Below are 16,182 nucleotides of genomic sequence, written 5' to 3' on the forward strand. Positions count from 1 at the left end.
TTTGCCATGTGCCCTAGAGAATATGCCTCTGCACATCCCACATTGGGGATTGAGCCCACAACCCGGGCATGTGCCCTTATTGGGAGCTAGGAAACAGGGATTCCAGTAGAGGAGAGTGGTGGGAGGAAGTCCGGGGAGGGCAGCAGGCCTAGGACGGAGCAGGATGCCAGGCGGGGGAAGGGAGGATTCCAGGAGGTTAGTGGGCGACCGCTGCACTTCAGTGCCTTTTGTTGTTGTTAATCCTCATCTGAGGATATTTTTTTCCATTGCCTTTTTTAGAGAGAGTGGAAGGGAGGGAAGTGGGAGATAGAGAGAGAAGCCTAGAAACATCGATGTGTCTCACATTGCTGGTTGCCTCCCAAACACACCCGAGCAGAGCTGGGATGGAACCTGCAACCCAGGCACGTGCCCTTGACCAGGAATCGAACCCATGACCCTTCGGTGCCCAGGCCGACACTCTAACCTCTGAGCAACACAATCCAAGGTGCATTTCAGTGCTTTTTTTTTTTAATATATTTTATTGATTTTTTTACAGCGAAGAAGGGAGAGAGATGGAGTTAGAAACATCAATGAGAGAGAAACATCGACCAGCTGCCTCCTGCACGCTCCCCACTGGGGATGTGCCCGCAACCAAGGTACATGCACCTGACCGGAATCGAACCCGGGACCTTTGAGTCCGCAGGTCGACGCTCTATCCACTGAACCAAACCGACCAGGGCCATTTCAGTGCTTTTGAAAATATTATATTGTTGGTATCTGAAGGATCTGATGGAGACTGTAGAAAAAAATTTATAAAGCATAAACAGTGCAAATAAATAAGTACAGGGCAATTATTAACGGGTTAATTAAAGGTTATCAAAGCAGGCCATGTAATGGTACAGTTCTTGGCTCATCATTGAGCAAGTCTTACATATCCTTAATAATGTAAACACTATTGATTTAACCAAAATTTATTGTAAACTATAGCGGGAGGATGGGGAGCACAAGCAGGGGTTGGTGTAGTAAAGAGCTCCGTCTTCACATATCATAACAGGAAATCAGTCGTATGTACTGGAAGTTTTTTCAATAGCTGCATAGGCCTATTTGTAAACTGCTAAAGGGGTCGAAAGTGGCTGCCTGCATGTCCCAGGCAGTGGGGGCGGGTGGCCAGCAAACTGCTGGTTTTCATTATAAGCCTTTTAGAAAATTTTTATTTTTAAACTATATATTACTTTGGAGAGAAAAAATGGCTTCAAAAATCAATTTAGATTGTGATAATGTTACCGGGAAACCCCAGTTGGGCTTGGGCTGCCTGTCGCCGTGTCCAATAATGAAGGCATGGTTGAATCATAGGCGTTTATTGAGGAGAAGGCTAGCCAGCCAAGAAAACAGGGTGCTTACCGGTATAAGCATCAAATTCTGTCTCCCCAGCAAGGTACAGGGGGCAGGATTATAAAGGGGAAGGGGCGAGGGTGAGGCAGCCCTGGAGGTCCGCAGACTTCGGCTATGGTCCTTAGTCCTCAGGCGATGAGATGATGTTGAGGAGATAATGTTGCTGAGATGATGTTTTGACTCCTGGTGGGTCTGTCTGACTCTGCTTACCAGTTCTGCTTGCTGGATTCACAGCTGAGCCACCTCCTCAATCGCTTGGCACAGGCCTTGAAAAGGAAACTTAAGGAAAAACTTAACCCTCCATTCACACGTAGGAAACTTAACCCCCTATTCACATAAGTATATGTGCTCTAAGATTTAAAATATTATGATTGCTTTTTCAGATTAATTCAGGTGCCCCCTATCAGTAAGAACAATGAAAGCACTAGCAAGTTCTGAAAATCCGGCTCTATTCTAACAATTTGGAAAATGAGGATTCAAAATAGTGTTTGTGCTCCGTGCAGTAGGTTGGATTCAGGAAACTATCTCCTCGGGTTGCATACTTCGATCAGCATAGCGCTCTGTAGTCAAACATGTCTCAGTAAATCCTGAAACAACTGTTTAACCACAATACAGACACACAGTATACTCTGAGTTTTTTTATGATGAATAATCAGAATTTCTAAAAATCAGTAATTATATTTTTAAAATCAAGGCATATTCCTACTAGGGACACTGATAAAATAGGCTTTTCATTTTCACTGATGCTCAACACAGATTATTATTTTTAGCTTAAGTAATGAAGTATTTAGAATTGAGGAAACTTCTGAGTAGAGCTAGATCATAGTCATGAATGTAGAGTTTGTACTACATTAGAGAATTTTTTTTATCAGTACTCAAAATACATACTAGTAGGAGTTATTTCTTCCAAGAAATATAAACTATTTTGGAGGTAGAGCTGTTGTGTGCTCAAAATTGATTTATGTTATTAAGGCGCATGAAACTATTATAACTAGAAATATATGAATAAAGTACATTTCAGCAGTTCATGTTACCGGGAAACCCCCGGTTGGGCTCGGGTTACCTGTCGCTGTGCCCAATAACGAAGGCAGGGTTGAATCATATTAGACATTTATTGAGAAGGCTAGCCAACCAAGACGACAGGGTGCTTACAAGCATCAAATCCTGCCTTCCAGCAAGGTGCAGGGGACAGGATTACATAGGGGAAGGGGCTAGGGTGAGACCAGGAATGGACTTCATCAACTATTGTCATTTAGTCATCAGGCGATGAGATGATATTGATGAGATGATGTTTTGACTCCTGATGGGTCAGCCTGACCATGCTTATCGGTTCTGCTTGCTGGATTCACAGCTGAGCCACCTCCTCAATCGCTTGGCACAGGCCTTGAAAAGGAAACTTAAGGAAAAACTTAACCCTCCATTCACACGTAGGAAACTTAACCCCCTATTCACATAAGTATATGTGCTCTAAGATTTAAAATATTATGATTGCTTTTTCAGATTAATTCAGGTGCCCCCTATCAGTAAGAACAATGAAAGCACTAGCAAGTTCTGAAAATCCGGCTCTATTCTAACAATCCTATACATTTGGAAAATGAGGATTCAAAATAGTGTTTGTGCTCCGTGCAGTAGGTTGGATTCAGGAAACTATCTCCTCGGGTTGCATACTTCGATCAGCATAGCGCTCTGTAGTCAAACATGTCTCAGTAAATCCTGAAACAACTGTTTAACCACAATACAGACACACAGACACAGTGTATACACCGCCAAATTGTCAACCAGGTTTCAGTGAACTAAGAAGCATTATTTTTTTAAATTGATTTCAGAGAGAAAGGAAGAGGGAGAGAGAGAGAGAGAGAGAAACATCAATGATGAGAGAGAATCATTGATCGGCTGCCTCCTGCACACCCCACACTGGACATTGAGCCCGCAACCCGGGCATGTGCCCTGACTGGGAATCGAACCTGGGACCCTCCAGTTCACAGCCCGACACTCTAACCACTGAGCAAAACCGGCTAGGGCTAAACGTTATTTTTTTAATCTTAATATTGCTGAAAGATATAATCTGTCTTTTGATGAATTAAATTCCCTAAAACCATTTCGGACCAGAATAGAACTCAGGACCCTTCAGTCCGCAGGCCGATGCTCCATCCACTGAGCCATACCAGCTAGGGCAATAATACAGAACTCTTGATTTTTGCCCCTAAACGTATTCTTCCCCAGTCCTTTGCATCCCAGAAATGACAGCACCCTGCCCCCAGCACTGCTCAGTCAAAATCCCAGGCTTAAAGAAGAGCTTTTAGAAATTGATGACTATCATTGCCAAACTTCAACATGACTGCTCATTGGGACAGGCCATCGTGAAAGATGTTTGTTATTTATTGAAGTCAATAAATCATCAGCATTTGCTGCTGAGCTTCCTGACATTCTTCTGAATGGACAGACTTTTTCTTTATCATCTCATCTTCCTCCTATTGTTTTGGTTCCTGTCTGAGAGTGTCCTGATTCTCATAATCTTCTCTGTCTCTCCTGTTTTCAATTTCATCGTCTATTCTTCTTGGCTGCCATGATTCTTTTCCTCATCTTCATGATTTTGACCGTGAGAATTGTTAGTGTCCACTGGGATGTAATGGCAATTTTTAAGGTTTTTACCTTTCCACCCATCTTCTTTCGCTTTGTGTGTCTCGCCTCCACTCGGTTACCTCCTTCTTATCAGATATGAATTTTGGTGTGATCAGAAATTTGGAAAGAATGTACAAAATTAACCTGAAATTAAGAAGACGAGCAGACATCACAATTAAAGTGGGTTTCAGCCGCTACGGCGTATTGCGCCACGTTGTTGTAATCAGATTGTTTCTGCACTTTCACGCGGACTCGCCGGTGAAAACGTGTGGAGCTCTGTCACTTGTTCCTGAGGCTTCGCCACCTCTGGGACGGCTTTGCATGGCAGACTTCATCAGGTAAGACACACGAGGCAGGCACATTTGCGCTCCAGTACACGGGGACGGAGAAAGCCCGTGACTTCATACACGGGTGTCTTTGGCTATTTGCAGTATTGCTACTGGTTCTTGCACTGGACACGGGAATTCTGATCAAGTCGGTTTCACAGAATGCCTATTTAAAATGTGTGATGCGTTTAGCAGTGCACTCGCTGCACTACTGCCTGTATCCCTAACAGAAGAGACCTCCCCTTTTGACCAGGCCTGGGTGAGAACTGTCTTCCATCCACGTCTCACACCTCTGCTAACTGGCAGGATTTTCCACCAGCTGCCTCCTGGTTTCATGTACTTCACACCTGGCTTCTCCCGGCGTGGCACAGTCTCCTGTTGCCGGGCCCAATAGGACACAACAGTTCACAAGCAAGCCGGGGGCACCGGGGCTGCACAGCGGCTGCACCCTCAGCACAGCCCACTAAGCCGGACCAAGTGTCGCTGGCCCCCAGGAGGAGGGTGACAGGCAAGCACAGCAGAAGCAGACGATGGTCTTAACCAGGGGTCCTCAAACTTTTTAAACAGGGGGGCAGTTCACTGTCCCTCAGACCGTTGGAGGGCCAGACTATAGTTTTAAAAAAAAACTATGAACACATTCCTATGCACACTGCACATATCTTATTTTGAAGTAAAAAAACAAAACGGGAACAAATACAATATTTGTATTTGCATGTGGCCCACGGGCCGTAGTTTGAGGACCCCTGGTTAACCATGTAGTGGGAAATGGCTTATTTTTTGAAAGTTACAGAAACGTGAACACATTGTAGGACTGTCCAGGGGGACCCCTCCAAGTGAGGGACCCTTCATGCTAGAGCCACCCCGTGAGTGGCAGCTGCCCCCAAAACACACCAGCCCCCCCCCCCACTCCACTTCCAATCAAGAACGTGCTCCCCTTCCTTCCACTCTGCTCCTCTTCCTCACAGGCACCTGCAAGACGGAGCCTCTCTGAGGCCGATCCCGCCTCCAGGAGCCAGGCCGGCGAGGCGGCAGCGGAGGCTCCGAACACTCACCCACTAATAACTTTCCAGTCCACAGAGTACCTCTGTCTTTTATGAGATGACTTGGGGGTCTTGGGAGGGTTGTTAATATCCTCTTGCTTCCCTGCCTGAGTTCAGAACTACTTGAGACTCACAGGAGTTGGGCAGGTGGGGATTAAGCTATTAGCTTGATTACTGAGAAGCTGGTTAGGAAGAAGGGTTATACATCTGTGGCCAAAGGGACTTCCCTTTGAGTTCCAATTCCCTTAGGATTCCTTTCACCCTCCCGTCACAGCCTGGAGGGACGATGGCAGGCCCCCCCTTCGGGCAGAGAGCAGGCCAGGGTGCGTGCTTGTGCAGCTGGGCCATCAGAAAGGATGGCTTTGAGGGTGCTCAGTCCTCCTCCCAAACGTCAATCATCTCCTCCAAGAGACCAGTGTTAGGTCAGAGCCACAGGTCCCCGACTGCAGTCCTCGGCTTCCGAGGGCCTGTGAGTCCCTGAATCGTGTGTGTGTGTGTGTGTGTGTGTGTGTGTGTGTGTGAGAGAGAGAGAGAGAGAAGGAGTGTCTCCCGGAGAGTCTGAAGAAAATGTGGGTATCTTGGCCAGATCCATTTCATCCCCCAGGGCTGCTGAGAGTGTTGGCATATAACTCCCAGCTGCCCCTTCAGTGATGTTTCCTTGGCCAAAAGGGCATCCCTACCAGAAAGGCTGTGCCTGCCCCCCGCCAGGAGAAACTGACTGACTTGGGGGTGCAAAGGCCGATACGGTGGGAACAGCTCCATCCGTGCTCCAAGCGTCTCAGGAGGCCAGGCTGAGCTGGACGGTCTTGCCTTTCTCCCTGGCCCTAGCCTGCTCCCCTCGCCTTTCCCCTTGGAGCGCTCCCTCCAAAGTCACCTGATCAAGAAGCCCTGCCCAGGCTCTGCTTCCAATCCCGGTTCCCTAGCGCTCATCAGACTCGGAAAGTGGCTTATGACCCTGTACTGGGTTGAATGCTGGTCCCCCAAAAAGATAATTCACACCCAGATCCCCGAAACCTACGCACGTCACCTTATTTGGAAAAAGGATGTAAATAAGTTAAGGATCTTGAGGTGCAACCGTCCTGGTTTATCCAGGTGGACCCTACAGCCAACGACAAGTGTCTTTGAAGATTGGGTTGAATGCTGGTCCCCAACAGATAATTCACATCCTGATCCCCGAAACCTACGCACGCCACCTTATTTGGAAAAAGGGCCTTAGAGGATGTAAATAAGTTAAGGATCTCGAGGTGCAACCGTCCTGGTTTATCCAGGTGGACCCTACAGCCAACGACAAGTGTCTTTGAAGACACACAGAGGAGACACAGACGCAGGACGAGGCATGTGAACACGGAGGCAGTTTGGAGTGATGCAGCCACAAGCTAAGGAACGCCTGGGCCACCGGGAGCTGGAGGAGACCGGGAAGGCCCCTCCCCAGGGTCTTTGCGGGGAGCGAACACCTTGATGTTGGACTCCTGGCCTCCAGGCTGTGAGATAAGAAATCTCTCTTGCTTTAAGCCGCCCAGCTTGGGATCATTTGTTACAGTGGCCACAGGAAACTAATACCTCCAAAAGGTTAAGAATTCTTACAGCTCCAGCCCTAGCCTCTCTCCCTTTCCTTCCTCTTTGAAATCAATAAAAAATATATATTTTTTAAAAAAAAGAATTCCTACAGCTCCTGAAGCCGAAGTCCTTCCACATGGAACAAAAAGAGAGCGTGTCATGACTGGCCGTTCCCCTGTCCCCCTCTGCGTCACTACGGTTTCCAGAGTCGCCATCCCCAGGCCGTCTAAAAGGTCTGCGCTTATCAAGAAACAGGCCTGTGCTTTGCTGGAATCACTGGCAAGGGCAGCAGCCCTGGGGTGTGTGAAGGTGCAGCTGTGGCGCATTCACACCATGGAATACTGAGCAGCTGAAAAAGGAAGGACCTCCTACCCTTGGCGACAAAACGAATGGACCTGGAGATTATTGTGCACATGAAATAAGCCAGTCAGAGAAAGACAAGTATCACATGACCTCACTCATATGTGGAATCTAATGAACAAAATAAACTGATGGACAAAATAGGACCAGAGGCATGGGTGCATGGAACAGGCAGACAGATCTCAGAGGGGAGGGGGTGGGCGGATGGGAAGAGATTAACCAAAGAACATATATGTGTATATGCATAGACCATGGACACAGACAATCCTGTGGTGCCCTGGGGTGGGGCAGGGGTTGGGTGGAGAGGGCAAAGGGTGGGGGGGACATCTGTAATATTGTCAACGATTTTTAAAAGGTGCATGTTCCTTTTCTTTAAGTAGACTAGCTAGTTTTGCTTTTTATTATTTTAAATATATTTTTATTGGTTTAAGAGAGGAAGGGAGAGGGAGAGAGAGATAGAAACATCAATGATGAGAGAGAATCATGGATCGGCTGCCTCCTGCACACCCCACACTGGGGATGGAGCCCACAACCCGGGCATGTGCCCTGTCTGGAATCAAACCGTGACCTCCAGGTTCACGTGTCAATGCTCAACCACTGAGCCACGCCGGCCGGGCAAAAGGTGCGTGTTTCTGCCCGCTCTCAGCATCACTCCACGTCACCATCCCCTGAGCAGCACATCCATCCCTCCTTTGTTCTTCTGTCTCTGAGAATAGCTCTAAAGACCTTTCCGTTCTCCTTGGGTTTTCTGCAAACCTCAGCAGCCTTCCGACAGTGCTCGTCAGGGCTGTCATGTTGCAGGTGCGCCTCCGCCTGCTCTTTCCTTCATCTCTATTCTGTCCCTCCTCTCACAGTGAGCTGCGCGGGGAGCTGGGGCTGGCCGCGGGCCTCCACGGCTCCTGGCTCCCTTCAGCTGTGTCCTGACGCGTTGTGACTGGATGCATAAGCAGGATTTCCTTTGGAAGGAGCCCCCTCCTCGGGATGAGCTGTAGAACAGAAGGTCCTTGATCAGAGGGTGGCTCGCTGCTGCTCGCTGAAAGTCCAAAGCTAACGAGATGCTCTGAGCGACATGAACATGGATGTCCATTGCTGCGAGAACAGCAGGAACCCTCCAGGACAGGGGTGGGCAAACTTTTTGACTCGAGGGCCACAATGGGTTCTTAAACTGGACCGGAGGGCCGGAACAAAAGCATGGATGGAGTGTTTGTGTGAACTAATATAAATTCATCAAACAGGCCGGATCCGGCCCGCAGGCCGTAGTTTGCCCACGGCTGCTCCAGGAACAATTGCGTAGCTCTGTGGGCAGGTGCTGTCAGAGGTCAGGAGAAGCCGCCGTGCTCCCTCACTGCAGGGAGGTGATGTGAATGACTCGCAGCAATTGCGTAGCTGTGTGGGCAGGTGCTGTCAGAGGTCAGGAGAAGCCGGCCGCGCTCCCTCACTGCAGGGAGGTGATGTGAATGACTCGCACGCCAGGTTCCTTGTCCCAGAAGCCTCACTTCTCTGCCTGGACCTGAGCCTTCCTAACTGCCTCCCTATGCCCGGGCTGGTGGCCCTCAAATCCCAACTCCACCGAGCCACCGGCCTCCACCGAGAACACAGATTTGTGAATGGCCGTCCCTGCTGCCCACCGCCTCCTGCAGGACGGACACCTTGCTCCCAGTCCAGGCGCCCAGCCTGCCCGCTGCCTCTCACCTTACCCGTCGGCCAGGTCCCCTCCGCGGGCACGCCCCTCCTCCGCCCTGACCAGCTCCATCCTTGCCACTCACTCAGGTGGCACCTGCCCTCTGAAGCCTGCTCTGGCCTCACTGTGCTCCTCACACCCTGGGCCTCTTTTCATCACCACCTTGTCGGGGTGTGGAACTGCCTGTTCTTGTGTCCGTCTCCCCAGCGGTGAGCCCCCGAGAGCGGGGACGGGTCCTGTGGGTCTGAGTCCCCGACCTCGGTCATTGCGTGCTGAGTGAAGGTCGAAAGAAATCTCTTGCCTCATAGAAGGAGCGTTAGCAATGCCCGTTCTCTGTTTCTCCATCTACCTCATAAATTATTTTTGAATGGTTGAAATGCTTACTTATACTTAGTTTTATCCAGAACGAAAAAAACTATCAATTTCTGTGATAAAAAGTCCATTATTTAACTTATTATTTTATACCTCTACCAACTTCTAAATATTATACGAGGCAACTGATAATAAAAAGAAAATGATCAAACCATTAAACCACACCCCTCCACACACCACCCCAACCACCACCCTTAACAGCCTGTGCTTCTGTCTCCTTGGCCAGGACAGGGTCCCAGGCCCCCTGCTGAGAGGCGGGGGAGCCAGGACAGCGCTGCTCAGCTTTCCGGCCTCGCTGTGCTGCCCAGGGAGAGGCTGGGGGATGACTGAAGAGACAACCGAGTGTCTGCCGCTGAACGTAAGGAGCATGAACAGTCGCTCATTCTTTCCTTATCTGACCCAGGGGTCCTGCCTCGGTAGCAAAGGTTCCATCTCTTGATTGGGAAGAAATGCGTTACTCCTCTGAGGCCCCGCCCACCCGGGAAGAGCTTCCGGGGATGCTGAGGGATGCTTCACCTCGGGCCACTCAGATCTCCTTTGGTTGCAGAACGCGGGACCCCACCTCTCAGTAGCCTAATGACAAAGGGAGTATTGGCTCCAGAGACCAGCGGGAGGGGCAGGGAGAGGAGCGTGCTTCCATGCTGGCTGCTGAAAGCGCCTCACTGTCCCCCTCTCACCTCTGCTCCTGGAGGCCTCCACACACCAGAGGCACACCCCTATAACCTTGAATCTGAAAGGGAACGTCAACTCTTCAGCACCAACTCTAGTTAGAACACTCCCATAAGGGAGGCATGATGGTGTCTGTCCTGAACCAGTCTCCATGTCCCGTGATGCAGTGCTGCAGATGACACCCTGAGGCAGGTGCCCAACAGTGCGGGTGTGTGTGTGCGCACGCGCGCGCGCTATTGGTCACACCACCAAGAAGCAAGGGTACTGCCGGCGTAAGAAGAGGAGAAGGAGCCTCACCACGCTGGTGGGTGGCCGCCCTCCACACTTTTGACCCACAGGCCTCGTTCCCCTGCTGCCTCACCACTGCCCCTGAAACCCTAACAGCCCGTGAGACTGGGGTGCCGGAGGGCCCATGTGCCCGAGCTATTGCATAGCGGACCAGCGGACTGCAGACTCCGGCTGAGCGGTGAGTCCTCAGGATGTGGCTAAGGTACCCCTCCCGCGGACCTCGCTCCATGGGGGCCATTCACACCCCACCCCATCTCCCCAGTCCCAATGAGCCGCTCTGTTGGCTTATGCACAAGCCAGCCTTTCCCCAAGACGTGTCCCACGGCCACTGGCTGTGCCAAGAGCCAGTCCTTGCCCAGGATTCCCTCCTTGGACCCCTGACACAAACGCACATTTTTTAATATAAAAAATTGCTTCCTTCTGTTCTCGTACAAAGACAGCTTTGTTCCTACTCAGTGAAAGGCCGGAAGCTTTGCCACGAACGTTTCAGGGTGAGACACTAATGATGGTGATCTGGATCGGAGTTCACATAATTCTCTCTCCCCTGATTCCCCTGTTCACCTTGTGCCCCAAAGCCTCTTCCAGTTGGAGGCCCAAATACAACCAACCAACTGGCCACTAGATGGCGCCAAAGGTCCATCACTGCCTTTGTCTGAAGAGTTCCAACCTGCGCCTTCACATACAGCAGGTCCTTGATGGGTCTTTTCCTAGAGGTGGTTTCATTTTAACACGATCAGGGAAAAACACGTTTCCTATCTGGGACCTCTGTCCATGAAGTGTGCTGGTGTCCCCGTGGACTTCCTCCCACATCACAGAGCCGTGCACAGGAGGTGAATGGCCTGTCTACACCGTCCCGGTGTGAGCGTTAGTGGTTGTGAGGTCACCTGCGATGGGAGGGCGTTCAGGGTGGCCTCATACTGCGCCTTGAGCAGCCAGGAGAGGCTCCAGGCACCTGGGACCCTGAACTGGAATCAGCGGGTTGGAAAATCATTATCTGACTTGTGTTTTTGTTTTGTTTTGTTTTTTAATATATTTTGATTTTTTACAGAGAGGAAGGGAGAGGGATAGAGAGTTAGAAACATCAATGAGAGAGAAACATTGATCGGCTGCCCCCTGCACAACCCCTACTGGGGATGTGCCCGCAACCAAGGTACATGCCCTTGACCGGAATCGAACCTGGGACCCTTCAGTCTGCAGGCCAACGCTCTATCCACTGAGCCAAACCGGTTAGGGCTGACTTGTTTTTATTCATCATTCTTAGGTGTCTGTATAGCTCAATTTATTTCAATATTTAATGTTAAAAATGTTTTGGGTCTTCCTTATAAGTTTGGTGATGTTTCTGTGGCCAGAAATATGCTGTAGGAACGTAACTCTTGCTTATATCCATTGGCCTAGGGTACAACTGGTTTTGTTATGCTGTGTGGTTTTGCTGAAAGTCGAAGTTTCCAAGAATCTATCATCAATGTTAAATGAGGGCTTATGTACTCATTCATGCCCCCATGTTAGGTGGCCACCTGCCATGGGCCAGGTCCTGAGCTGGTCTTGGGCCAAAGAGGTGAGAAAGACAACGTCTAATTTCAGAGGGGCCCCCTGGGCTAAGAGCTGCGGAGGAGGCATGTGGGGCGAGTTTGGCCATGGAGCCCCTCCCCCACACAGCCGGAGGAATCTCAGGCCGCAGCCCCAGGTGACTCCAAGTTGAGCTGAGCTTGGTAGACAAGTGTCAACCTGCAGAAGCGGTGAAGGGTGTTGGAGGTGGAGGAATTGCTCTGAGGTGCCAGGCACGTTTGGGGAGCAACTGAGAGCGGACAGATAAGGTCCTGAGAGAAGGTCAGGGCCAGCCGTCAAGCCCTTGCATCGCTGCAATAATCAGGTGGGGGGTGGGAGGATGGAGGAGGGAGGAGGAGGGCTGAGAGGATGGAGGAGGGAGACCAGGAAACAATGAAGCAGCTTGTTCTTGGTGCCCACCCCCGCCCCCACACACACACACACTTTCATGTGCTATTCTTCCTCCCTTCCTATCAATTTCTCTGCTATATTCTTACATTCCAGGCCACCTGGTCAGGGCTGACAGTGGTTCCTCCTCCTCGGGAGGGGTTGTGAGCAGGGCCTGTGGGGCCTAGGTGACATGTGGCTGTCTGCAGCCGGCCTTCCAGATCTGAGCACACCGAGGTCAGAGGTCAGGTGTGCAGATGGGGAGGATGAGGCTGGAAGAACGAGGGGCCCAGGGGAAGGATGAGCTGGGCAGCTGGGCCCTGGGCTTTGCCACCTCGTGAGGGACTGCTAGTTTGGTGTCCTGGGAGTCCTGCTCTGGGAAGGGGCCAGATGAAAACAGGAACAGAGGACAGATAAATCCTGAAAGAGCCAGATGAAGGTGGCCATTACTTGGGACTCTGAACATGAACAGACAGGACACTTTAAAGGAAAAATCCACCAGACTTGGCAGCTGGCAGAATGTGGAGGTTGAAGGATGAGTCAGATGACTCAGAAGGTTTGGAGGTGAGTCCAAGGGGAAATGATGGTGCTTCCAGGAAGTTCATGTTCGTGGCCAGGACTGCTGGTTCCTTTAGGATTGAAGAACTGCCTGAACTGGGCCCATTCCTTGTTTGAATGTTTATTTTATTTTTAAATATAATTTATTGATTTTTTACAGAGAGGAAGGGAGAGAGATAGAGAGTTAGAAACATCGATGAGAGAGAAACATTGATCAGCTGCCTCCTGCACACCCCCTACTGGGGATGTGCCCGCAACCAAGGTACATGCCCTTGACCGGAATCGAAACTTGGGCCCCTTCAGCCTGCAGGCCCACACTCTATCCACTGAGCTATTCCAGTTAGGGCTGTTTGCATGTTTATAGTTTGCACCAACCCGCCCTACACACACACACACACACACACACACACACTCACACACACTGGAATGCAAGCTCCTGAGGCTGCTGCCTGAGATTCCTCCAGCTGGGTGGGGAGGGGCTCAGTGCACACCTGCCCACTGCCTGACTCAGAGCAGGCCCCACCGATGGGGCTTCCACCAGAGACTGGGGAGGCGGGAAAGGGATGAGGAGGGAGAGTCCTGCCACCCAGGTGCCCCACCCTGCATCCCCCTCGAAGGCCAGCCTCCTGTTCCCAGTTCCCTCTCCCTCCCAGTCTCCAGCCCTTGGGCTTCACAGAGGCCGCCGTCCTGCACCTGTCCAGGCACGCACGGGTCCCTTCCTTCCATCCATCCCTCCCACCAGTTCTTGCTCACATCCCCAGCACCCTGTTTTCTGGGCCCCCATCCACGTTTAGGCCCAACATGGATGACACTGAACAGTCACCTGCCGCACCATAGTGACCACAGCCCCGCCCGGGTAGGATCCTGCGGGCTCTATGGCCTCGCCCAGCCTGCTACCTCGTTGGTCTCTCCCAAGCCTACCCGCCTCCACACACCAGCTCTGCAGGTGCAGGCCTTCTCGGGTCTCACTGGTCCCAGCGCCACCCGCACCACGGTCAGCGTGGCTGCGGGTCTGACTGGGCTCCCGGGAAGGCCTCCAACGTCTCCTGTGACCCTCGGGCCACACGGCCAGCCCCTGGCCCAGCGCCCTGTGCTTTCACTGCCGCCACCTCCTCTGAGTCGATTGTGCCTCTTTCCAAAGTATGCACCACTGAATTTTCCTGTGTGACTTGACTGAACACACCTCCTAGGTCTTTGCTAAACAACACCCACTTTTAAAGAACAGCTTTATGAGGTCTAATTGACACATGCTGCAAACTGGACATGTTTGAGTGCAGTTTGATACGTGTCAGCACAGGCAGGCACCTGCGAACCGTCACCTAGTGAGCAGCTTTGTCACCCCCGGTGTCCTCTGCCCTGCCGCCCTCCCTCCTGGCCCAGCAGCCCTGCCCCGGCGTGTGCGCAGCACACACAGCCACTGATCTGCCTTCTGACACTACAGATTAGTTTGCATTGTCTAAAATTTTATTTAAGTGACTGGCATCTTTCCCTCCGCATAATTAACTTGTGCACAGAACCTTTACCAAGGTAACTCTCAATAAATTTGAAAGAATTTAAATCTTGCAAAGTGATCTCTGATCACAATGGGATCAAATGTTTCTAGCTCTCTAGCTCTCTCCCTTCTTCTCTGTAAAAAATCAATAAAATATATTTTAAAAAAATAAAGTCCAGTTTGATACGTGTCAGCACAGGCAGGCACCTGCGAACCGTCACCTAGTGAGCAGCTTCGTCACCCCCGGTGTCCTCTGCCCTGCCGCCCTCCCTCCTGGCCCAGCAGCCCTGCCCCAGCGTGTGCGCAGCACACACAGCCACTGATCTGCCTTCTGACACTACAGATTAGTTTGCATTGTCTAAAATTTTATTTAAGTGACTGGCATCTTTCCCTCCGCATAATTAACTTGTGCACAGAACCTTTACCAAGGTAACTCTCAATAAATTTGAAAGAATTTAAATCTTGCAAAGTGATCTCTGATCACAATGGGATCAAATACCAGAAACCAGTAAAAGATGTCTTGAAAACCTCCACATCTATGGACACTAATACATTTGTAAATTGCCCATGGGTCAGAGAAGAAGTCGAAAGGGAAGTTAGAAAGTTGTTTACTTTAATAGACATGTACAGAGCAGTTACTGTATGCCAGACCCCGTCCTGGCTATTTTCAAAACCAGAAGTAGCTCATTTAAGCCCCCTAACAACCCTACGAGGAAGGTAATCTCATGCCCATTTTACAGATGCTGAGCCTGAGGCACTGAGAGGGTAAGTGACTTGCCTGGGTCAGACAGAAAGGAAGTGGCCGAGCTGGGATTCAGGCACCTGGATCTAGAGTCTGTGCCTCCTGTCTCAGTTTAATGGAGGGACAGTGAAGGTTTCCAATGGAGGAGGTTTCAAATGTCAGCTTCCCCTGACAGTAAGATCACTTTGGGGCAAGTTCAACAAAACGTAGGAGCTATGTCTGCAGGACTTGGCGAGGCGTTAGAAATACAGAGTTGAGGAGGCAGGAAGAGGCTGGGCAGCAAAGGAAGTGAGGGGGGAGTGGACAAGCGGGGGTTGGAAGGTTCAGTGAAGTGGGTGAGCCATGTGGTGCATGCTGGGAAGGAGGCGCCCAAGTTCTGAGAAGCTTTTCATCTCAGGGCAAGGTGGGGGTGGGAAGGGGTCCCTAAGGAAATACTGAGCTGGAGGTCCATTAGGACATAATTAGAAGAAAAAGAGGGGGGATGGTGTTCCAGGCTGGAGGAGCATGCCGACAGTCCTGTGGGGTGATCATGGAGTGGGGCTTAGAAAAGAGTGAACTGAAGATAAATGGGCAGGCGGGGTGCCCTGCGGGGCTCACAGGCCTGGTTAAGGAGCTGTCTTTCTCCCAGGAGTGATGGGGTGTCAGTGAGCGTTTGGGGAGTGTGTGGAGGAGGGAGTGACAGGGTTAGATCTGTGTTCTCAAAGCTCGCTCTGGCTACAGGGTGGAGACAGACCTGAGCAGATGCAAGGAGCAGTCAGGTGGCTATGGAGGTCTTCCAGGTGAGCTGATGCTTGTGTGGACAGTAGTGAGGGACCTAGGGAGGTGGGGGGGGGCAGTGGAGAGAAGTGGGGGGGATTCAAGAGGTATTTAGGAGGCATAAATGGCAGGCCTCACCCAGTTCCCCTGTAGGGATGCTTGGGTTCTAAAAGCTGGGGGGTGGGGGAGGGGGACCATCACCTGGCTTGTGAGCCCTGGAAGAATGCCAGGTAGGTGGGGAAGTGGCCTCAACGTCCAGGTCTGGAGTCCGGATCTGGGCTGTTCTGTGAATCACCTGCGCAGGTACTGCTCCGGGAGCTCCAGCAATAGGCCAAGGAGAGGGTGAGTCTGCAGAGGAGAGAGAGAGAGAGAGAGAGAGAGAGAGAGAGAGAGAGAGAGAGAGGGGGGGGGGGGGG

At 51.0% G+C, this 16,182-nt stretch overlaps 1 protein-coding gene across 1 annotated transcript in view; it reads left to right on the forward strand.

Annotated features, from left to right (window-relative positions):
• The first annotated feature begins 7,035 nt into the window (after positions 1-7,035).
• The window catches only part of HSP90AA1 (heat shock protein 90kDa alpha (cytosolic), class A member 1), a 17,210-nt gene continuing 8,063 nt past the window's right edge, over positions 7,036-16,182 (forward strand). The window contains exon 1 of the mRNA XM_014549100.1: positions 7,036-7,042. The gene's annotated coding sequence lies outside the window, so the exon portion shown is untranslated. The remainder of the gene's footprint in view (positions 7,043-16,182) is intronic.

This window comes from Myotis brandtii, unplaced genomic scaffold (assembly GCF_000412655.1).
Source record: "Myotis brandtii unplaced genomic scaffold, ASM41265v1 scaffold535, whole genome shotgun sequence".
Lineage (NCBI taxonomy): Eukaryota > Metazoa > Chordata > Mammalia > Chiroptera > Vespertilionidae > Myotis > Myotis brandtii.